At 37.0% G+C, this 25,290-nt stretch overlaps 1 protein-coding gene across 2 annotated transcripts in view; it reads left to right on the plus strand.

Moving 5' to 3' along the window:
• GABBR2 (gamma-aminobutyric acid type B receptor subunit 2) overlaps positions 1-25,290 on the plus strand; it is a 479,128-nt gene that overhangs the window by 161,090 nt on the left and 292,748 nt on the right. The gene's annotated exons all lie outside the window — the stretch shown is intronic.

Consider the following 25,290-nt stretch of genomic DNA (forward strand, 5'->3'; position numbering starts at 1 on the left):
TGACGTGGACATTAAAGCATTTTTAGTGGATATTTAATTTATTTGATAGCAAATAAGCTAGCAAAAAAGAAAAGGTATAGAAATTTTCTGCAGTTAAAAGGCATTTACTAGCACAGATGTTCTTTATTGCAATCTAAATTCTGAAAGTGACAGCTGAAAACTATGTGTAGCTTTGAATGGAAGTGTTAATAACAACTGAGACAGTAGAATGTAATTATTGCATGTTATTATACTATCACCTGTGCAGTTGTGAGGTGTAGACTGAATATTTTGCCACGTTCAGTCAGAAGATAATACTAGCACTTTTCACTAACAGGAACTAAGCCCATTAAATGAGAATTTAAATCACTGCAACTGAAGTAGCAACTATAAAGTCCTCCCACATTCTGGCCAACAAGACATGTTTCATGATTATCAAAGCTCAGTTTTTCCAGATGTAAGTCACCAAAGCTGGTAGTTTGGGTGATGTCTTCATTTTCATCTTCATTTTGATTCATTTGGCCTGTCAGATTTGTATGATTCTGTTATGCTCCCTGAGAAGTGGTTGTCACAGGAAATGTGTTGTCCTGGAGAATGGAGCAGAAGAAGACTTCCCACCATGTTTCTAACAATGTCCCTATGCACTCTTCTTGGTGCTTACCATACTGTTCAGCCTGTTTTCCAGTCTCTGGAGAAAATGCCTCTACCTTCTCAGTCTAACATACTTTTCCTTGCAAATGGTCCCTGTGGGGCTGCAGCACCTTCCTTATTAGAGCCAAGTGATAGGGCAGTGACATGGTGAGTTGACCTCTGTTCTAGGAAAGAAATCAGTGACAATGATTGATCTTCCTTTCATGGTAAGAGTTTATTTTTCATGATCTTAAGACAGGCTGAACTTGTAAAGGCATCCACTTGCCCTATGAATGTTATTGCTGTGATCAAGCAGCCACTGGAGTTCACAGGAGATTACGAGATTCGCAAACTCAGAAATGAGAATTTAAAAATTGCTCAGAACTCCAAAATTTTAGTCGTGTCAGATAACATTTCCTGTATTCACTATGTTTGACTACACTATATTTATGATAAAATAAAGGCTTAGTTGGGGTGAATTAATCTAAAACACCACCTAGAAGGTCTCTGTAAGCAAAAAAAAATAATAAAAAAAATCCATGTTTTTCTTTTATCATTTAGACTTATCTCCTGTATACATGTAAAATAAGGTGCTCAATCCAGTAATCCTCATAACAAATTTATAGCTTTAGATTTAAGAATGCAGGTACTTCCTACCTACTGATATATATAAACTGAGACCAATTAAAAATTTAGTCTCTAATTTGTTATGAACTTACAAGTTTTTGACATGTTGCTGACATGTTAGCATTAGCATTTGACAACTCTAGTCGCTTTTATGATAGTCACAGACCCATTGAGGCTGGAAGGCACCTCCAGAGATTGCCTGGTGCAATACACCTGCTCAAAACAAGGTCATCTTGGAGCAGGTTGTCCAGGACCATGTCCGGTCAGTTTCTGAAGATCCCCAAGGAGGGAAACTCCACAGCCTCTCTGGCAACCTGTGCCAGTGCTCTGTCACCTGCACAGTATGGAAATGCTCCTTGGTGTTCAGACAGAACCTCTTCTATTTCAGTTTGTGCCCATTGCTTCTATTACTGTGCACCACTGAGAAAGAGCCTGTCTTCATCACTTTGCTTGAAGTGTTTACACACATTGATAAGATCCCCCAGAGTCTCCTCCAGAATGAACAGTTCCAGCTTTCAAAGTCTATCCTCATAGGAGAGATGCTCCAGTCCCTTAATTGTCTTTGCTGCCACTTTGCTGGCTGGTCTAATTCCACATAGTCCATATCGTGTAACCCAGTTTCTTCACAAATGTTCTTTTCACTATTTTCTTTGACATTTAAATGGTATATTCTAATGAGTCCTCTTTCAGATCACCGTTTCTTTATTACAAACACAATAGTAGAATCTGTACTAGTTGTACTTTGATGCTGACTGATGCATGAAGTTGGACTCTTTTCTCTGATTCTGCAATTGCACATCAAGTAAAATGGAAAAGTACTGGTTTTTAGATTGTGGTACGTCAGTTATACTTCATGTCAACCAACCAGACTTGAAACTCAAATGTGTCTTTTATTTGTCATAAACAAAGAAATTTGACATCTCCACCCAATTAATGTCAGCCAAAAGAAAACAACACAGTCCTATAAAAAACTAGGCAACGGTACTTTAATCTGTCAGAGAATACCAGCTTCCTTCATCTAAAGAATTTCTGTCTGCAGTCCTCCCACACTTTAAACTGTGACCTACAAAACAGCACCCATAGCCCCAACCAGCAGCACCAAAAACTCCCCACTTTTTGTTCGAAGTATTGCTGCTTTTTTATATTACACAGTTGGGTATTACTTTCATTTCTAAGGTTTTATTTTGTCCTTAACAATTAATAAAGTATATTGATTTAAAATATAATTAAAGTCTATCACTTCATAGAATTAAAAAGTAATAATTTTCTTTATTTGAAACATGACTACAATTTCACATGTTTCAGAGAACAGTAAAAGTAAACCCTAAAAATGTCATGCAAACCCCAAAATTTCACATCATAATGTGTCACTATTTGGTATGAAAAAAAAAGGCACAATGAAAATAAGCTTCACATATAGCCTGTCTTTGAAATTCTTGCATTGTCTTGTAACCATTTCATATTGGCAATTTTCAGGCAGCAGACTACATTTAATTTCTTGATTTTTTTCTTACTTTTTCCCTTTTTTATTTAATTTATTTATTTTATATAGAATTCTAGATGAAGAATATGAAGTCAATACTTAAAAGAAAATCATATTTAAGAAATTTATGTCTTATTCTCATGTGGAATATTGAATAAAATATAGCATATTGAGTAGAGAAATGTTATTATTTGAGGGTTTGTTTTGGAACACAGAGTAATAATGAAGATTTATTATTTTTATGTCATGTGCTATATCTCAATTTAGAAATTAAATATCTTAGTTTTGACCTTCAGGACAGGTGTAACAGGTGCACTTTTGAAGTACAGCTCCCTGTGAATTTCTTCTTATCAGTATGGAAAAATTTGAAAAATCTTCTCTTTAAACACTCATTTGTTATTGTCAATGTCTTATTTCCTTATTTCAATTAGTAAAGTTAGGCTGTTGTTTTAATAATATGTCTGGCATTTGCCTTTTTTTTTTTTTTAATTTTCTTTATTTATTACTGTCATACCTTGGTGACAGTGTCCTATAGAGTGATTTATTCTGATCAGCTGCCGACAGGATGATGCTGTGAACAGTGAAGTAAAGTAAGTAAAGTAAAGTAGAAATAGGTTTCAGACACCATATTAGCTCAAGAAATGGTTGCAAAGTAATCTCTTCTGGTTCCACAAACTCATGACTAATACTGTAACTACTGCAAGACCTACAGTCATCCACTCCAACATCTTCAGCGTGTTTCTTCCAGAAAAACTCCAGGCTTGGAGTTGGAAATCTACCCAAAAGAAAAGTGAATCTTCAACAAAATTATCTTCTCAGAAACAGACATAGTTTTTCGAGCATCCCTACAACATGTGTGCTATGTCTGGAACAGCTGTCACATGGAAAGGTCTTAAACACCTTGACACTTGGTATCTCAAACCCCTAAATAATGAAGGAGAAAAAAAAAAAAAAAAAAAAAAGTGTTACATTAAGTTCCCCAGTAGACTTGATGACAGTTTTATGACTGCTGTTTTTGTCCCCTGAGATACGAGAGACAGTCCGCCTAGAAGACTGTTACTCTGTGTTGCATAAAGCTCCCTCTGGAGACCTGCCCGCCCTCTTTGCCTCCAGCCCTATCCTCTCTGCACACCAGCCGTGTCCTGGCAGCTCATCTTTCTAGTCAACAGGACTTCCCTATCCACTGATTCAAATGCACTGCAGTCTCTGCTGTCTTTCTTTTTGTCCTGCAAGCTTGACTGTCCTTTTATTCCTTCCTTTTCTTTATTCAGGACAAGGACAAGGTACAAAACCTAGCTTGGATTCTTCCCCCTGCGTCTTTCTTAATTCCTTCACCTTTTTAAAGATATTCTCTGGTCTCTCCATCTTGGACATAAAAAATAAAAATACAGTCCAGACATCCTAGGAATGCTGTGACTAAGGTAATTCTGTAGCACGCAATGGCAAAGCAACTCTATGACTATGAATGCTAGCATGCAGCTTTCCCCACAAATTATTTCCTACTGATAGGCAGGCTATATTAGCTCTGTGTCACTCTGGGATGGTTTGGTGTGTTCTGGACCTGAGCTAGAAGTGCCGCCTGGCACTACACTCTGTATGTTTAAAAAAAAACTAACCATGTTCATGGTTAGTTCTGGCCTCTTAGGCATGTTACCCACACTTAGCTTAATTACCCTATGTTTCCTGTTGTTGTACACCTGAGTGTGGCTATTTTCTACACAAACATGCACAGGCCTTTCTGAAACAAATCTAAATCTTGCAAATATAAATCTATGAAACACATAAATTTATGTTAACAACAATTCTGTGACATACATTAGAAATCTGCCTTGCTTTGGTCTATTTATTTATTTATTTTAATCCATTTTTTTAATTATTATTATTTTTTTCCATTATCACTTCAATGTTAATGTTTTGTCTGGCATTCAAGCAATTTCATACTGGTTTCTTCCTTAAAATTGAAATATACTCATGTTTCAATGTTGCTGAAACAATACTACAGTGCAAAAACTAAAACAAAGCTTTTATATTTTTTGCAGTCTGTTTAGTGATATCTCTTAATTGCTCTAACAGTGGAGCAGGATTTTCACAGAAACTAGATTTTTAATATAAGCCTAAAAGTAGTCTCTTTAGAAAGATTTGGAATCCTTCGTAATATCAGCTTTAGGGGATTTCGTGTATCTGAAATGCAACAGATAAACAAGACACTTATGTGCCTTTTTAGTACTTATATCTATATCTGATGATCCTATTATGCCATATATATATAGTCATAAATATAGTAATGCAAAACAAATAATGGGCAAATATGAGTTCTTCCAGTTGCATGAAGATAGCTAATGCAATATTTTGCCTTTCCTCTTATTTTGGTAGAAATTATCTCTACACAGACCAGAAACAGTGAATATCACTAGTGAATATAATTGTTCCCCTCCCTCCCCTCAACTTCCAGAATCTTATAAAAAAGAATTTGCCTAGCTTCTCAGAAGAGTTACCTCTTATAAATAACATTTTCATTGAAAGAAGGGAAAAGCAAGTAATGATTGTGTCTTAGCTAGTCTTGCTTTGAAACTCAGGTGCTCTTCTGTGTTATCACATGCCATTTGCCTTGAAGAAGGTACAAGGCATGGTTTAATGAAGATATGTTCCTTGAAGCTCACAATTTCATGAGGTCATTTTTAGATTTTTTTTTTAATTTAATTTAATTTTTTTTTTTTGAAAGCCTTTGCCATTGCATTCAGTGGTAACGACACTAAGTCCTTGTGGTCTCCAGAATTCACCAGAACAGTTCTTTTCAGCACATGCACAGTATTTTTTCCCTGAAAAAGCCTGTAAAATAGCTTAAAGTCAGGATCAGTATGGCAGATATCAGTTTAAAGTTCATCCTTAGTAATCTTGTCCAAACTTATTTGCTGGGGAAGTTTCTTGATTTTGTTCTTAGCACAGTATACTTTTATGATTTGCAATTCTTCAGAAAAAGAGAATGTGAAGTAAGAAATTGTGTGCTGAATGAAGTATTGCAATTCTTTAAGCTCATTTAGAAAACAACTCATCTGAAACTGAAAATAATATGATTTCTGAAGCTGAAGAGTTCATCTGGTGTGCTGCTTGGTGTCATTATGACCAAGCATGTCATGTCTCTGTATTTGTTCCTGTGACCTTAGGTATGAGTACAGTAGTGTGAAGTACAACATAATATTTGCTTAATCAATATGCCTATTAAGAGATGACTCATCTGTGGCCTTATAAGTACCTACAAAGAAAGATGTTAAGTAAGGCCCTTTATGGTATCATGTACTCAGTGTCTAAAAGGTAAAATTAGCAAATTAAGAATCATATACAAAAGCTTAACAGAAACCATAATTAGGCACTGGAGCAGAGTGATGATTTAAACTCAGTGTCACTTGGAATATTTAATCAGGAATTCTCCAGTTCACTAGGAATTGGGTGAAGTTAGATGCTATACAGATGATCTGACAAGTTCATATAATCCTTTTACTTTAAAATTTTAGTAGTCTATAAAAAAGCTTACAAAACTTACATGAATTACATGATTTACAAAAGTGTAGTCATAAAAGAGAAAGAACCAATTACGCAGAAACCGAAGATAGTCTACTACTTAGTCCTCTTTTGCTCCAGGTTCTTATTTTATTTGGAAGTTTTCACAACTGAAAAATTGACAAATACATTAGGAGGTGGAGAAAAGGTGTTAACAAAAATTGAAAGTGAACAAGGTACAATTTAGTGAATCTGTAAGAGTGTTCAAACTATGCTTCTTGACACAACAGAAAAAAAAAAGTTTAAACACAGTTTGAGTTTAATTAACAAAAATAATGTTTTTCTTGAAGGTGTATGAGCACTAATTGAAACACTTACTTGAAAAGTTGTGTGTATGTTTTTTTTAACAATAGATATTAATTTATTTATTTCAACGTTCTTAAAATGTCTAACTGATAGGAAACTTATAGAATCATAGAATGCTTGAGGTTGGAAGAGACCTCTGGAGGTCATCTGGTCCAACCCCACTGCTCAAGCAGAGAAACCATGTTCAGGTGTTTTTTGAAGATCTGTGAAGACAGAGACTCCACAGCATCTCTGGACAGTCTGTGCCAGTGCTCAGCCACCTGCACAGTACAGAAGTGCTGCCTGGTGTTCAGACAGTGTGCCAGTTTGTGCCCATTGCCTCTGTTCCTGGCACTAGGTACCAATGAAAAGAGCTCTGTCCTTAGGAGAGGCACTCTAATCCCTTCATCTTTGTGGCCTTTCTTTGGACTGTGTCCAGTAGCTCCACATCTCTGTTGTACTGGAGAGACCAAAAGTGGATGCAGTGCTCCACATGTGGCCTCACCAGTGCTGAGTAGAGGGGTAGGATCACCATCTTTGACCTGTTGGCAATTTGTTTCTTAATGCAGATGAGGATACCACTAGTCTTCTTTGCTGCAAGGTCACATTGAGGAATCATTTTCTGTTCATCACTAATGAACAGAGAACTGCACAGCTGATTTGAAATTAGTTACTTATTCATAAAAAATCTGTTCTTTTTTACTGAGACAGAAGTACAGATACCTCTGTGCTGGAAAGAGGATGAAAAGGCTAAAAGTTTAGTTTATAGGCACTATGTTTAGTTTATAGGAAGCATTTATGATGATATAAGAGTAAAATAGTTTGAGTGCATATCCAGTTGACAATATCTGCTGAAATATACTATCAGCACAGAATGAAATTTAGGTAAGTGAATATGTTCAATATTTATTTTGTAACTGTACAGTTTTGGTTGTATTAAAATAAATATTCGGAATTAAACACTAAGACTGGTTTAGAAGCAGTGATTTCTAAAGTCTGTATTGTGGTAAGTTTGGGCATTTAAAAAATAGCACTTGTACAACAACAATGTATAGCAATGCCCTCATCGTTTCTCTGTTGACATATCAAAATCTGTTGCAGCGAGCAAAACCTGATTGTGGCCTTGGAAAATGAAGAGGGGGTATTGTAAAGAAACAGCTTGGGTGGGGGAAGGAAAAGGGGAAAATAAAGTCTTTCAAACCAGCTCTTTACCACAAGTGACAAACAGGTTGTCATTAAATGACAAGCATAAGGACCTCTTTCAATGTCTATTTATTAGCTTCCAGACATTTTTCAGTCTATCAGTTACTGCTACAAATTGAAAGCATGATTAATCCTACTGCTCAGTGAAAACCTTATGCCCACAAGAGACATCAGCGATTTCAAGAAAAATTTTTATGGGTACAAAACACTGTTCCTGTGATGCAAATTGCAGAAGTGGGCTCTGATTGAGAGCTATACTATAAGGATGAGAGATAACCTTTGCTTGTGATTAAAAATTGGTTAAAATCATTGCATAATGGATTGGTATTCAAAAGGCTTCTGGAAAAGCAGAAAATGTAAACATTGTGGTAAGAAAATCTTAAATAAAAACAAAAAATCAGAAGAGGAGGAGAAGCAATCCTTGTATCCCCAAAAGCTCTTTTGTTGTTGATTGTTTCAACAACTTTAAATTTCACAGCTCTTAATGATATTTTAATATATAGTTTGAAGATACTGAAGAAACATGTATACTAGAATGTGCATAAGGAGGGATGAAGTTTGTACCAGAAGCCTGCCTAATGCCACTGTTAGTTACTGACACGGGTTTTTGATTTAGTTACTGACACGGGTTTTCGATTTCCATGTAGTCTGGGCACCCAAAAGCTTAGCTTGTCTGCTCCTCTCTTTTGCTTAGAAAGAGAAGAGCTGGTTCATAATTTTCCCTATGTCAGACATAGCAATACAGAGGGCACCCACACTAGTACATCAATTCATGTGTGTAACTATAATCTGACTGGTTCTGTACATGTATGTTAATAAAATGCATTGCAGCCCTGAGCATTAACCTTTACAGGTATATATAAATCCCACATTAAAGAGATATAAGGAGAATGTTAAAGAAAAAAATAATATATAACACTTCTGTTAAACAATGAAAATAGTTTGAATATTAGAATGTAAATAATAAATTGATATATTTTAAAAAGGTTGACTGGCATGCATTCTCACAGAAAATGGGGAAGACAATACCCACAACCATAGCTTTGCTCAGGTAAAGATGTTAAGACAGCAATGACTATCATACCAATACTACCACTTTGGTTGGAGGCCTGTGGTCTGCTTGTGTTGTGTGGGGGGAGAGCCTGTTCTCTAGATGTCATATCCAGCAGTTCCTGTCTTGGCTGGGGAGGATGAGACCGGCTCTCATGTATGGATTTTTTCTTCTTTTGTCAAGTTGACAGTATATAGGTATGAGGATGCACTCCTTTGGGAACTCACATCTTAATGGTTTACTATTATTCTGCTGCATTCTTTCCATGGAAGCAGAAGTGAGAAGAAAAAGTTGCTCTGTTAGTTGTGACTTCAGTCAAGGACCCTCAGTCTTTCTGAAATTATCTTGAAACTCATTGCAATTAAAAGGCTGAAAGACTCCCAAAGACAGATACTCTGCCTAAATCCAAATATCGAGTATTTAAATTTTGCAGTCTCATGTGAAGTTGCTTGTCTGCAGTGATTGATTGTTTGTAATGTAGTATCGATAGATATCCATTAGTACTTTAAACCTGTAGACATAAGTGAATATTTAATTATTTTACTATCAAATCAAGTTTACAAGAACACATTTTGTCCATTTATTTCTCTAAGTCATTGGTAATGCCCTTGCTGACATTGTTACAGATGCACAATATGACTGGTGACTTACAGAAATACAAGCACACATTTATTTATTTATTTGTTTGTTTGTTTGTTTATTTATTTTCATTGTAGTCTTTTTCAGGGATGGATCCATCAGTGCACTGAGTTTCAGCCATGATGCAGCACAAACTGCAAGGCATAATTTGATGCTCAGTGCTTGGTGTTGATGCACCTTAATGAACATGGATAGGTGTTTACAATATGTTTGTAAAACACTTTCTGTCTGTGTTACATATTTATATGTATATATTTATTTTTCTTCAGCAGTCGATAATGACAAAATAGATGAGGATCTGTTTATCATAAATATCAAAAGCAGTATGTGCCCCCTATGTATCAAACTTCCAAGCTAAAGACAAGCCTTTAGCATGGCTTTGGCTGTTATTTTTGGCAGAAAATTTTCCCAGATCACAAGAGTCCTGAAAGTTATATGTGCTGTGCCTGTTAGAGAGTTTTATGACAAAGAATATGAGGAAATGTGGCAGGTTGTGAATTAACATATATTTTGCTGATACTTCTGTGGTGGTTTTACCGTGCTAGGCAGCTAAACACCACAACCACTCCCTCACTCCCCCTCCTTAGATGAGGAGGGGAAGAAGTAAAGTAAAGAACAACTCACGGTTTGAGATAAGGATAATTTAATTAAAGGGAATAATAATAATAACGATAATAATTATTATAATAATATATTATTATATAATAATATATAATTATAATATAAATAATAAATAATAATTATTATTTATTATAATATATTTAATTATTATAATATATTATAGTTATTATAAATAATTATTTATTATTATATTATTTAAGTATAATAAATAGTAAATAATTATTATATAATAATAATGATAATTATTATTATTATTAAGGAAGGATTATTATTAACTAAACAATTTAACTAAGGGGGAAAAAAACGGAAAGGGGAAAAGGAAGGGGGAAAGAGAAAAAAAATAAAAATAAAAATAAAAATAAAAGGCTATATGGAAGTGCAGAGGAAAGAAATTACTCTCTACTTCCCACAAATGAGTGATGCTTGACCACATTCTTGAAGCAGGGCCTCAACACACATAGCCGGCGTTTGGAAGGAGGACTGACATTTTCACAACGAGAGCCCACCCCTCCCCTCTTCTTCCTCTTTCCACATTTTATTGCTGTGTGACATCACATGGTATGGAATATCCCTTTGGTTGGTTTAGGTCAGCTGCCCTGGTGATGTTTCTCTTCTCACTTTTTTGCCCACCCCCTAGGAGGGTTAGAGAGAGTCCTGATGCTGTGCCAGCACTGCTCAGCAGCAGACACAACACTGGTGTGATACCACTGCTGTTCTAGCTACAAGCGCAGAGCACAGCACTGTATGGGCTGCTGCAGGGAAAGTTAACATCCCATCCAGACCCAGTACAACTTCTTAAAAATATCAAGTACGTAAGTACACTGTACGGATTAAGGAAAAAAATCACAGAAGGCTCTCCCCCTAAGAAAAATGGTGCTTGGGGTTTATGGACAATGCCTCAGCCTTAGTTGGCAGACAAAATTACTTTTGTCCAGTTGTTTTAGTGAGAGTTTATTTAAAAAGCAAATAAGAAGGAGAAGGTGGATAGGAAAAATGATAAGGCCTATTCTGCTCCCACACAAACACTTAAAAAGCACTGATTGTACTAGAATAAATTATTTATTTGTATATGTATTTATTCATTGTATATACAGTTATGCAAGTATCATCTTTGGTTTTCTTATTTTTTAATTAAAAATCTGGTTGCATTTGCTGTTGGCCTGACATGACATTACATCCTATGCAGTCCTGATGGCAGCTCAGTAGGCTACCACAGACACTGCAGTAGAGCAAATGCCAACTCATGCCTGCAGGCAGATGGGAAAGTAAAACATGTGTGTTAATTCCAAACCATTTAAAAGAATAACTGCTCTTGCACCATCAGATAAAAACATATTAAAGAAAATCTGTCTTTTTACACATTTAGATAAATATGTTCTGTAAGACCAATTACATTGGGTAATGTGTTTGAACAAATATGCAGCAATTAGGATATTTTGTTGAGTCTGTCTGCTGTAACTACCAAACATGTTAAAATCATATTGGTAGTAATCTTCTTTATTCTTTTTGTTGCTTAAAAAGAAATTGAATTGTGAAAAACTGGAAGTTAACAAATATTTGACACTTTTATTTTTTTTAATCTGTTATATATGTTCAGTTAGAGAGTAACTTCTTCCTCACTAGGTATTGTAAAACAGGAAAGATAGCATCTTTTCTTAGCATTGTTCTTCTTGTGTCATACTTCATTTGGGATAGACTGACTTTTCCAGTACATGAAAAAATACGCACACACACACAACAAACAAACAAAACCACAGAACCTGCCGTTCTTCTTCTGACCAAGGAGAATGTGCCTCTGCTTTGCTGAGATGAGGAAGTGCCTAGTATATATCTGTAACTGCAGTCCTCTGTTCCCATTGTTTTGGGTACATTAAAAAACAAAAACAAAACAAACAAACAAAAAAACATACTTTCATGGTGGTGTTCATCTAAAACATGCTTCTTTTGTATATTTTCTGAGTCTGAGTAAGCATTCATTTTTTTTTTTTTAGTAGTAATTTGACTTACCCAGCTATACAGAAGAAAATTTAGATGATTGAAAAATTGCTGAATGCTGGCAAAAGTTGAAAAAAGTTGTAGATAATTAAAAGCAGAGCTTGTCCAGAGATTGTAGGCCGTGTATTCAGTGTAGGTTTCCACTGTTGGAGGAAATGTTATAATGGTTTTGATAGAAACACACTAGGTTTAAAAATCTTGATTCATATTCTGTCAAAATGATTATTCTTATAAATAGGAGTAATAAAAATATACATTTTCATGCATCTCTCATTTAAATTTTAAGATATAATATTTGACATATTTGACTGGTTCTCTGCATATAATTTATATAACAAGAAAAATTGCAAAAAATATAGGTTAAACAACATATGAAAGCAGAAAGGTGGGAAATTGAGGGGTTTTAGGTAGTCCTTCATAAAACATCAGGTGTAGAGTGGAATCAGTTGAAATTATATTTAGGATGTTTATTTCTATTCATTTTACAGTTTCTTATTTTATTTTATTTTATTTTATTTTATTTTGTTTTGTTTTATTTTGTTTTACTTTATTTTACTATTTTATTTTACTTTTTTTTAATTTCTAAAGAGAACACAGTTTATTCCCAGATCAAAGACTAGGGTGATGGGAATCTGTATGGGACAGTAAGTAGGATATACAGATTTAAAAAAAAAATCAGACTGGATCACCCTGAACTTTTAGGCATAAGCCTGAGAAACACAGCAGGTCTTTTCTGAAAACAAACAAAAACAAACAAACAAACAAACCCACTTGTTTCCCATTTTATGTTTGTATAGGTGATTATTTCCGTCTGCAAATGTAATAGCTTGCTCATATTTCTATCAAATTCATTATTTTCAAGTTATTTCTTCAAATTATCAAGAATTATTGTTGTTGTTGTTCTACTTTTGACCTTTAATTTGCTCACATCCCGTCTTTAATTTATGCTGTGTGCTGATTTAGTATGCTGATTTAGTGTTTGAAGGCTATTCAGTAGCTAACGAAACATTCCCATATTCAGACAAACATGGTGGTGGAGTAAAAAGACAAAACACAGTAGTGGCATAAAAAGAAATAGAAATCTTGGGAAGAATCACCATCTCCTGATATCTTGTAGCTGTGCTCAGAAGTAGCCCCTGAGTTTGCGTATTGATGAGCAGCTTCTGGAAAGTTTTCTGTGTTTTGCTGGTTTCACTGGCAAAAAGAGCAATTCAGGAATTTGACACATTTAAACACAGGGACAAAAATGCCAGCAAACAGCAAGAAACACCCTGAATTTTGAAGAACTGTGAAAGAATGTCCTTGAGGAGCCAAGAAACTAGTGAGTTCATGAGCTTTTTGGCTCTGTTTTTGTGTGTTCAGGTAGTTAGTACAACTTGAGCCATCAAGGGCAGTCTGACTTTTGACTCTACCATTACTTTCCTAAAAGAAACAACATAATAAAGCCCAAAAAATTAGTTCAGCTCTCTGACCAGCAGGAGAAATACAAGGGGAAATACGAAACAGGTAAAGGATAAGCAATCTCTGAGCATGACACTTGAAGGTTGTGTGCTCAGAGGTGAGCAATGAGAACGATTATCAGTCCAGAAAACTTGACCTGCAAAGGAAAAGACCAAAGGAATTGAAGTTACGGAGGAAGGGTGGGAGGGAAGAATGATAACAAGTTTAAAGCATGAATGAGGTGACTGAAAGAAGGAAGAGGACAGAGCCAGGACCTTTCCTTCACTGTACTGTGAAAGATTCAGCTCAGATTTCAGAAACAACTTTCTACTTTTAATAAGTGTTTGTTACCCTATTATTTAGGCAAATGGAGTACTCTATCTGCCAAAACTGTTAAAGCCCTTTCCAACCCACTGTGGGATTGTCTGACTTGACTTCTGTTATGCCACCCTCTCATACCTGACTTCATTCCCTGGGTCATTTTTACACTTTTAAAGGCTTTTCCTCAGCTGCTTTTTCTTCTGTATATGTACCTACTTAACGATTATTTTTCTTCATCATGGATTAATACTTTTTAAACTTCTAGCCTTATTTAACAGGAAGCTTGCAACCACTGACTAATGTTTTTCAGAAAGTCATTTTTCTATTTCCTAAACCATTTCTGTTTTCTGTGCTTCAAATTCCCATTCACAGCTGGAGACTACAAATAAATTTATATTTTCAGAACAGGGTCTTTACTCCATCTATACCCTTTTATAGCATCTATAAAAATACCTTGTATTCTCCTTATACTATCTTGGTTCTTGGGTTAACGTTTAATTCCTTCCTCCTGTGTGTCACTTAGTACATTCTCTTCCTCCAATAGGTGGAAATTGTCTGTTTCTCTCTAGACATATTTTTTGGGTTATGTTGTCTGGTAAAAGGCCAAACCTCAGTCTGCTCTCAGTATAGCTAGTCAACTGATCAACTCCCCCAGAGCAAGAGAAACCCATTTGTGATATGAAACAAGTTGTTATAAAAACTTTACGGGATTATTCAAATACAAGATAGTTCATCCATCTGTTGTCAGATGTAGGAATGCTTTGACCACCTAACACAAAGCTGTAGAAGCCAAATTTTCATGAAATCTCTGCCTACAGTTAGTTGGCATGTCCTAGTGTAACTTAATACTCTGCCAGCACTGACACCTCTACTGGTACATGCAGCTGAACTTCTGTAATCTGAGTGGCGTAACACCCAATTCTTGCTTACACCTAATTTTTTCATAAATCTCCTGACAGCAGTGACCAGAAGTCATGCTGTGAAAGTGTGCCATGTGATCCGATTTCTCATGAAATGCAGTGGTTACCACAATTTCCTCTGAAGTGCAACAAGAGTCTGGAGAAGAGGAGGCTCAGGGGAGATGTTATTGCTCTCTACAGCTACCTGAAAGGAAGGTGTGGGGAGCTGGGGGTCAGCCTCTTCTCACACGTAACTAGTGATAGAACTAGAGGGAATGGCCTCAAGTTGTGCCAGCGAAGCCAACTCTCCTGATGACACTGCAAATGGGGAGAAGCAGTGAATGGGTTCTGAAGGTCTTCTACTTCATTGTGATTTCTAACTAGCACAGAAAAGCCTTGAGGACTGATAGAATCACTTTGAAATGATTAAACTTTGTGGTTGAATCTGCAAGAGCTATTGACAGGTCCAAGATCTGGGGGAGGTATGAAGAAAGCAGACTCTTCACTTGCCAGTCCTGCAGGGTTGAACCTGTTGGTTTGGTGATTGCACAAATAAGATAACCATTCACTGATGGGGGTGTTCTAATTTTAAGATGACTCTCTAAAATCTAGTTAAGTAATTTAGGAATATAAGGGCTAACTTGCCATGGATTTTCATTATTTAGGGAACAAAGAGGGAAAAACATTTTTTTAAGGAGTTTTTTATTCAGACATAGACTTTAAGTTTGCAATTTGGTGACTGCTCCAAAGCCATAAACCCACATTTACACTAACTTGTTAATTAGGACCTTATTCTTAGTAAGTGGTTAACAAACTCAGTTGAGTCATCACCCAACAGATAGTCAGTGGGTACATATCATTTGTACACAAACTCCCTCATTTTCAGCCCCTGCTTGTCAGCTGCCAATGGCTGTATAGACTGAACAGAGCTGTCAGGCCTCAAGATTCAACTGCAACACGTGTGATATTCAGTGTTTTAACACCTCAGTTCCTGACTTCTTGTTGTTATGCAAGAATCTTTATACTCCCTACTCCCTTTTCCCAAGTGACTAGGCTTGAAATATGAACCTTTTAGAATGAATGGAGGGAAAACATGAGAAAGTCACTGTGATTTCTTTTTAAATTTACTTTACTTGAGGAAGTCAACAAGTGTGTGTGTTGTTTGTTTGTTTGTTTTAAATACTTGATTTTGGTAGTACTGTAAAAAGTGCTGAGGGTTTGTTTTCTTAATCTGTTTGTCTCCATCAACAGGGGTAGACAAGTTATAATAGGCTAATTGCTAAAATGGATTATTTTAGATAACACTTCTGTTAATGATAAGTACCTGTTTCTTCAGTGTCTTACATTGAAGATTCACTGGATAAAATACTCAGAAGCATTTTGCTACAGCCATGTGGAGATCGTGCTCTGTTTTCAGTAGACAGCTTCCCTTTGTTTAAAAAGTTCTTCAAAACTGTTTGGAAATGCTTCAGTGGCATTATGCTGCTTCAGTGCCATGTCCCGTTAGTCCATTCAGGAGAGGTATAGCTCTATGATGAAGTTCATTGGTCACTTCTGTTGTTGTAGCTGGGTGTTTCAGGACTTCTGATGTGCGACTCTTTTGCCACAGCCTGGTGTAGGTTACAGTGATTTTCCTCCTTTGTGAGTAATGAAAAAAGATATGTTGTCCCTTCTGAAGCTACCTGGCTCTTGAAGGAGTTGTGGTTTTGTTTTTGTTTCTTTTATTCTGCCCCCTCTCCCCCCCCAAAAAAAAAAAAAAAAAAACAAAAAACAGGACCTAAATTAAAAATCACAGTGCATACTTCTTTTTAGAAGGATTGCTATCTGTAGGGTAAGTTATGTTGCTCCAGCCAAAGGGACCCCAGGCAACTACTGACAGCCTTTAAGTTATGTGAATTCACAGGACAGTAGCCCTCTGGTTCTTAAACAGTAATGTAACATAAAATTCTCAGAAGCATATTTTGCACAGTATTGGCAGGATACTTCTACTAACCTTAAAACCTTGCAAGCTATTCAGCCATTGTGTTTTTATATTGCGTAGGTCTAGGGTGGTTGTCATTATCTTACAACGTAATACAAGCCTGCCCTTTTACTGTACTATTCCAATTCCCTTTCTGGTATGTCTGAATATCTGTATCATTGTACTACACAAGCACATTTTTCATACTTAAAAATAGAATCAATAACCATTTTCCTTTCATTTTGCAACTGCAGTAGCAACTACATTTCCTGTCTCAATAGGACTTATGAAACAATTAGGCAAATTTGGGACAGATCTTGCCATTGAATTCTAGACAGAATTCTTTCTATCCTCACCAGGCCATGTATGTGCAAAAGCTAAATAATTACACCCTGAGGCATGGCTTTATTAATGCCTGTGCAATAAACACTCTTCCAGTTCTACACATGGACCGTTTGATTTGGTTTCACAAAATTAAATCAATGGATCCTATAACTGGTCATTTGTAATTAATTAATATCAAAAATAATGCATCTTTGTTTCTGTTGTACCTTCTGTTTTCTTCACTGACTACTGCTGATAATTATACTGCTGCAGGAAATTATTAGCACTCAAATTAGAAAGACTTTGAAAATTAAGTAAGTCAAAAAGATTAAAAAAAATCCAACAACAACAACAAAAAAGTAAAATCCCTGTCCTTCTTCTGAAGGATTTCACACCTTCTCAGAAAGACCCCCAAATCACCAGGGTGCTGGCTGTTTAAGACTTTGAGGGAAGTTATATATCCTCTTGTCAAAGCTGTTATTAAGGACTCATCACACTGGAAAAGAAAATAAATATTTTGGCTCACCAGCTACATATACTAGCAGCTGTACTGGGAAAGGGTTATGAGTTGCCTTGGATTTCAGGCTGAGAACCTGCTGAAAAATAAAACAAACAAAAAACTACTACTTATTGTTTCCACTGACTGTGCAGTATGGAATAAAATACAGTCTTGAAGACTGGAATGGATGGCAGAGAGCCCAGAAGGTCTGAAGGCTGACTGCTGAAGGGACCAGAAAGCCAAAACCAGTGACGGGAGAGACAGTGAGGCCAGGAAGTTGGCTGAGAAACCCTTTGCACGTGTGTGCCTGTGCCTGAGGAGCCTGGACCCCTTTGTTTCTTACTGCAAGTTTTAAGTTTAATGTGTAGGGAATATTTTGTGGTTTGGGGTTACTGGAGCACATGCTGTCTAGACTCTTACTACAATTGCTGAAACTGGATTTAAAAAACAAGATCTAGTTTTATATTGCAGTAGGCAGATTATAATGACTACATGCTACCAGCTGATAGCTATCGCTTTGGAAAGAAGTATGAAAGAAAGTTTGGCCTCTCCTCCTCTACTAGTAGTAACAATATGCTACTGTATCAACATATATCATCAGTCGATGACAAACTCCACTCCCAAAGACAGCACTCCTGTTTGTAGCAACAGCACGTCCTTCTTCCTGCAGAATGTCACTACTGATTCACATTCAGCCTTTGAACTATTGTATGCTCACATCTTTTCTGTCTATACAGGACTAACAAGTTCCCTTTTAACTTTTTTTTTTTTTTTTTTGAGGGTGGGAGAAGAGGAGGATTGAATTGTTCCTAAAGCTTACAGACGTTTTTCATTTCTTCTGACTAAATTTCATCCTATTTTTTTCAATACAATTTCTCTTATTTACCATTGTTCAGGTTTGTTTCCTGCCAATAAAAACATGAAAAATTTTCTAAAGCTCTCCTGTTGACTTTGAAGACATGATAAAACTTGAGGTTAATCGAGGATTTGGCAGGTTTTTTCCTACTCTTTAGCAGAATGATATTAAAACACACTTCTATGTTACAGGATTCAGAGGTTGAATTGCAATATAAATTTCATATTATGTTGATTTTAAGAACAATTTCATTTTAACATTTCCTTGATCATGTCTTCTTTGAGATGCAATGTGGAATTGTTCCATCTCGTTTATCAGGCATTGAGCATTTCCATTTTTTGTTTTCAATTGACATTTAAAATCATAATAAAAAAAGTCTGACATATTCATGAGTAATGGCACTGATGTCTGAATTAATTTTTTTTGACCGTCTCTCATCTGTGTTAAAGACTTTTTTCAGTATTCAGAAGCAGAGCCTCTGTCTGTGTTCCCAGCAGTGTAGCTTTCAATATTTTCACGTTGCTCAAAATCTGTGTGACTTTATTAGCACAGTGCTGAGCCTGAGCTAATATACCCTGCTGAGGGACTTAGCTGCTGCACAGAGTTCTGGCAGAGTATCTCCTGATATTATAAGAATTACTCGTTAAACTCTATACATGTTGTTGACATAGCAGCAGTGTTTTGAAGCAGTGACTAATGCTTCCACAGCTGTAGGTAGTATCAGGCATTTGGTTATTATTAGGGAAGTTGCCAGCATATTAGCAATGTTTGTATGCAGTTACTATAGCCAAAGGTACTATTTGTTGTTAGGCATCACCATTAGAAATGTTCTTAAAATGTCTTAAATCTCCCCTTACTGTAGCCCCAGCTGACTGTGAAAGCTAAAAGCATTGGCAAAAAGCTCCTTAGAAATGATAAGCAACACCAGTATGCCAGTGTTTGTTGCTAAGTGAAATAAATTGGTAGTAGCACCGCCGACTTGCTGAAGCTGCTTGCAACAGCTGTGAACCCCAAAGCAGGTGATTAATGTCAGCTCGAAGCATTGCCGGCTGCCTGACAGGCCGTGTACCACCCTTGAACTCTGAACCACGGGGCTTTTGATGGCTGCAAGCAGTACTGACTTTCAAGCAATGTATGTAACAGCTACAAGCCCTGACACACACGCTTCACAGCATTTTTGCTTTTGTCCATCTTCACTTGGCTCTAGTGAAATCTAATTGCAAAGAGAAAACCTGAGGAATTTCAGAAAGTCTATGGAATTATTTTTGCTGGTAATCCAGCTGATAAATTTAATTCCATGAAAATATTACATTTGTTTTTACAACTTAACAGCTGCCCTTGCAATTTCAAGATGGGGGCTAGATTCTCAATGTGATTTTACTCTCTCTTTATTGCTAGGGGGTGGGGATACGCTTTTACAGAGCCACTTATAAAATTCTTATCCTGGGAGCAGTTCCATGCTATTTCCTATCTCAGTATAATTGAAAACAGCCTGAGGATTAGAGATTTAGTTTCCAACTAAGAATTGCCAGAGTTGCAGCATTGTGCCAGCAGCTTCCACCCTCTGCTTGTTGTCTATATGGGGAACTGCAGTGAGTATTGGAAGAGCTGGTAATAAAATATAAACCTTCAAAAACATTAGTAGGCCAGTTGTCCTACAATACTTAACATGTCATGTTGCTATAAAGGCATTGTTTTAAGTCATGCAAATAATGATAACATTGTTAACGTTACCAATGAGATAAACAAAATTTTCGATTAATCTATGATTATAATAGTATTTTCTCATGAACATCTACTTCTTATTCATAGAAATATTTCCACTGTCTCTGCCACAATCACATTTATCAGTCTTTGGACTGTCAAGCTACTGTGCAACTTCAAAAACCAACTGAATTAGATAAATTCATGGAAGGGGGGAAAAAAAAGAAAAAAAAAAGCATGAGGGATAGTAAATATGAAGAGGTTAGAAAGATACAAGTAAATCATTGTGCCACAAATTTCTGGAGGATGCAAGTTTTCTTTGGGAATGTCTCTAACAAGGGCTAAGAGCAGGCACCTAGGAAAGAGCAGGTACATATGTGAAGAAAATATCTGTGCAGATTTTTGCTTTGATCTTGTATGGCCTCTGATAAGCTCTTAAATTTTCTTTGAATCAAAGTGTGTAACTCAGGCACAGTGGACCACAGCACAGGCATTTGTCTGGTCTGCTTTTGTGAAAGATCTGATGGAATAACATTGAAAGTTGCATGGGTTTTTCTCACTCACCTCGTCAGACTGCCAGCTTTCTGGCTTCATGAAGGTGAGTGAAGTGATAATAAATCCATGGTGTGTGTTTTAGGTAAAACTTGAAGTTACTGTTTTATCTGTAGTTATTAGATGGATGGTAGTTTCTGAGTTCAGAAGCAATGAGATAACTGTGTTTGTGGGATTTGTGCATATGCATTCATGAAATCATGTATTGGAATTATGTGACACAAATAATAGTGTTTTTTCAATGGCAGCCATCTAAATAATGAGACACTAAGCTGGATGCCTGAGCCTGAAATACAGTATATGCAGTAACTGCATATACAGAAACAATACACGGGATTGAAGTTGAATGCTGGCAGTTTAGATTTAGTGAAGATATTTTCTGTAAAACTGCATATGAATAGTAGGGCTAGGGGGCATCATTCTTACAGAGTAAAGTATTTGCTCTATGATCAATTTGTTGGCAAAGGGTGAAATAGAGGGATACACCATACCTATTATCCTGCTTTAGAGCTTTAACTCTGAACTGTACCTTAGTGATTTTTAGAAGTCATCTTTATGACTGTTTTATTTTACTGGCTTTATTTTTCTGTTTTAATTTATTTTTTATTGAAAACATTCTGAGAAGATGACAAGTGCAGAATTTAAGTACACATGAAGGCAGTAAAAAGAAGATATTATTTAATATTTAGACTACAGAGATCGATACTGGGGCCAATACTACTTAACGTCTTCATTAATGGCCTGAATGATGGATGGGATGAAGCACACCCTCAGCAGATTTGCAGATGGTACAAAAATAGGACAGGTGCTTGATATACCAAGTGGCTGAATTGCTGTTCAGTGGGATGTAGAGAGGCTGGGGGTCTGGGTTCTCCTGAAGTTGAGCGAAGAGAAAAGCCAAATCCTGCCCTTGGGGAGGAAGAAACCTTGGGCACTCACCCATGCAGGCTGGGGAGTGTTTGGCTGGAAAGCAGCTTTGTAGAAAAGGATTCAGGGATCCTGGTGGACAGGAAATGGAAAATCAACCAGCAATAAGCCCTTGATGCAAAGGTGGCCAGCAGCATCTGTGCTGCATTAGGAAGTGCTTCACCAGCCGGCTGAGAGTGATTCTTCTCTGCTTGACCCTGGCATGAGCACACCTGGAGTACTTTGTTGTGGTCTCAGCTTCCCATAACAGTGGCCCTTTGGTAGATTTTCCCAGACACTAGAACACTGGGGGAGGTCTATCAAATGGCCACTGTGCTGGGGAAGGGATCAGGGCATCTGTCATATGAGGAGAACCTGAGAGAGCTGAAAACATTGGCTAAATTAGAAGACTCAGAAGATCTCATGTGTATAAATATGTACATATGTCTTAAAATGTATAAAATCTTTAGGGATTTCCTTCTACTTCCATTTTATAAGAATAAAGGCAATAATTGGCATTATAAGCAACATTTTTTTTCCATGATTCAAAAATAGGAATCCACTATAGGAAGCCACTTGCAGCAGGCTAGTTAACAGGCTAGTTAATGTTAGCTCTTATTTAATTCATCCAAGTCTTTTTCGACAGCAGCGGTCTTCATGTGCCGGTAGTGCTGAGTTTGGATGGAACCAGCAAAGGGCAATGTTGCTGTAGGTGGCTGACCAACTCTGCTGTGTCAGGATACAGGGGTGGGCTGTCCTGTTATCTGCTTCTTACCCAGCCAGTGGGATGGGAGCTAGGGAGAGGGATTGTTCTGGTTTATCTCCAGCCTTTTGAGTTGCTTGGCTGCTTGTTCAAGCCTCAGCTTTCTATTCCACCTCTTCGGAGAACAGCTCCCAGTTCATGTCTCTTCTAAGCAGTTTAAGAGGAGGTGAGTTGAGGTTATAGGGCCAGGGATAGAAGGATGGCTGTTTGGGGGACACAAGTGTGCATTTGTATTGTGGGTCTCAAGAAAGCTAATGTCCTGCCTGGCAGGAGAAAAGGGAGAGGTAGGAAGACATAAGGGTGAGGAGCACATGCATATCTATTCCCAACGTCACCCTCCAAAAATTGCAGTAGCCTCTCACTCTTTGACAGTTGTTACAAAACAGTCCTGTACCTTCCCAAAACAAGAACACAGAAATAGCGATATTCATTTCGGAGTCATTCTCCTCTTTCCCCTCCTGACCAACTCTCCTCAAGTCACAGCACTGGATTGAGTCCTGCAGGTTCACAAGTTGAATAGACGATTGGTTCTGCTTGCAGTGAGACATACAGGCTGTCAACACAAGAAAATTTTGTGTATTGACCATTTATGTATAGTTTATGAGTTCGCAGTAACATGAATAAGTAACGGTGTCCAAATTTCAGAATTACTACTTTGAGTGAATACAGAAAAAACACTTTTCATCAGCAATGGGGTCATTCTATTTTAATTTGATCACTAACTTGGAAGTAGGCATCACTTTAACACAAAATGACTTGAAACAAGTATGATTTGAATGACGTCCCGACCCATCAACGTGTATTGCAGCAAAAGCGGGGAAGGAGAGCGTAATATTTCCAAATATTTTTTCTTTCCTTTTTTTTTTTTTCTTTATCCACTAATCCAAAACATTTTCAGACTCTGTGTTTTTGAGGCTTTACTCTATTTTGCCTTTTGTTTGTGTCTCCTATTATCTCCAGGGAAACTTTATGCCTGTAATGCACTATTTTCTGCTAAGAACAGTGAAAAATCCTTGACCCAACTGCCTCTCTTTTATCTTAAGTTGGCTGTCATAGGGGTTAATTGTGTCTGGCTCTCCAAATCAAAAATGGATTGGGTTTGGTTGTAGTATTTGTCCAGTATCCTCTTCCCTGCAATTACGCCACACTTTTGCTGCAAAGCAAAGCAGGTTAGTGGAGAAAAGTGTGGGTTAAAATTGTAGTCTCTAGTCTTCAATTTATTCCTTTAAAACATACTTCATGTCATATTTCAGCTGTGTTGCACTCGTATTTTGGTAAAGCAGAATCTGCAGAAAACTGACAGCCAGAGCGAGTACTCAACTCCATGGCAGTTTACAATAGCTGAACTATCATGCAACAGTTGTATGGTAATGGAAGTGGGACCCCATGCATGTGCCAAGGATCCCATGTGGCATAATTACAAGACAGGTGATTTCAGTGGAAGTTCAGCAGCAGACTTCAGCTGGGCTTGTGTGTACCACAGGTCTGCCTGTGGCCTTAGGCATGTGAACTTAAGTACAGGAGCTTAAAAGGAGCAGATGCAAGTGTATGGGCATTTATTTGTTTGGCTGTTGCTTGAGAGTTAAAGTAAATGAGCTTGCTGGTCATAGAGGGATATTATATGGAGGTGAGACCATGCTCAATGACACTGCAAAATCACTGGTTGAAATTGCAAGTCATATTCAACGAAATAAACAATTGTATCACGAGTAGCTTTGAGTTGTCTATGTAGAAGTGAAAGTATTATGCTGTTATGAAAGATGTGGCAAGGATAGTGTTAAGACTATTTTGAGACACCCAACCTGAATCTTCAACAATTTTAAGATTGAGATAGATTACAGTGAAAATTCAGTTACCTTAAACTTTAGCACTTATAATAAGAATTTTTCTGGACAGTGAAGATGTAAATCCACTTGAACATTTTGTAACATCTGCATTTATTTTTAATATGATTTTTCAAGAATTTAGGCATCATCAATTTTACTAACCATTTAGTTAAAGAGATCAATTACCTGAAAATCCTGAGGGTTAGGAGGCCAAAGTGCCTTCTAGGTGCCTCACTGCTTAAATCACATGCTTAAATATCTTTATAGATCTGATAATTTGTACAGGATTCATTTGACCAAGTGTAGTGTAGGCGGCTGCATCTGATATAGTCACTGTTGTCTCCCATCAGTGCCTACAGTGGTGAGAAGTAGATGCTTCTAGGGAGTGATTCATCTCACCTTAAAGTTTATCTGAGGCAAGTCAATACAAGTTATGATGCACCAATATAAATCACATCACACTTGAAGCTTTACTCTGCTGTAAATGTGCTGGGAGGTAAAATTCCTTGTGTAGACTTAAGGAAAGTCTTAGAAAGCACATGCTAAGCAGTACTTACTGCTACCTCTGGTCCAGGCGAGCCAGGTTTTTCAGTCGCTGCAGACCTCTGAAGTTCCTTAACTGAACACAGGCATGTGTAACCATGCAGCTGGTTAGGCGCCTCTCTTTACATCAGCTCAAGTATTCACAAAGCCCAGATTTCAGCATAATACAAATGAGGTCAAGATTCCTTCTGGAAACATAACTATTAGCATGTTCACTGCATCTATCCACTGTGTCTGTGTTTTGTTTCGCTCTGTTCACCTCTTTTTTTTCCTATAGCGTGTCTTCTCATGTGCTCTGAATATTGCCTCCTTGGTTCTCTCTTGTCATTTGTCCATCTATCTCACAATCTCTTATCCTGTTCTTGTGCTGTTACTTATTTCCTGCCTGAATTTCCTCCCTGCTTCGTCTTATCTTCATAGCCCTGTTTTGGAATGGGTCAGGAGGCAGTATTCAAGCTGTCTGCCAACTGAGAACTCCTTATCTGTGCTCTAGGAGGTGCTTTACTGCTCAAACTAATCAGAATCTCTCTACAAGAGGAAAAACAGGACTCCAGGAAGCTGGAGAATGAATAAACTGTTAGTACAGTAGAAATGAAATATGGAAATTCCAGTATCTTATAGATAAT

Source organism: Aythya fuligula, chromosome 2, assembly GCF_009819795.1.
Source record: "Aythya fuligula isolate bAytFul2 chromosome 2, bAytFul2.pri, whole genome shotgun sequence".
NCBI lineage: Eukaryota > Metazoa > Chordata > Aves > Anseriformes > Anatidae > Aythya > Aythya fuligula.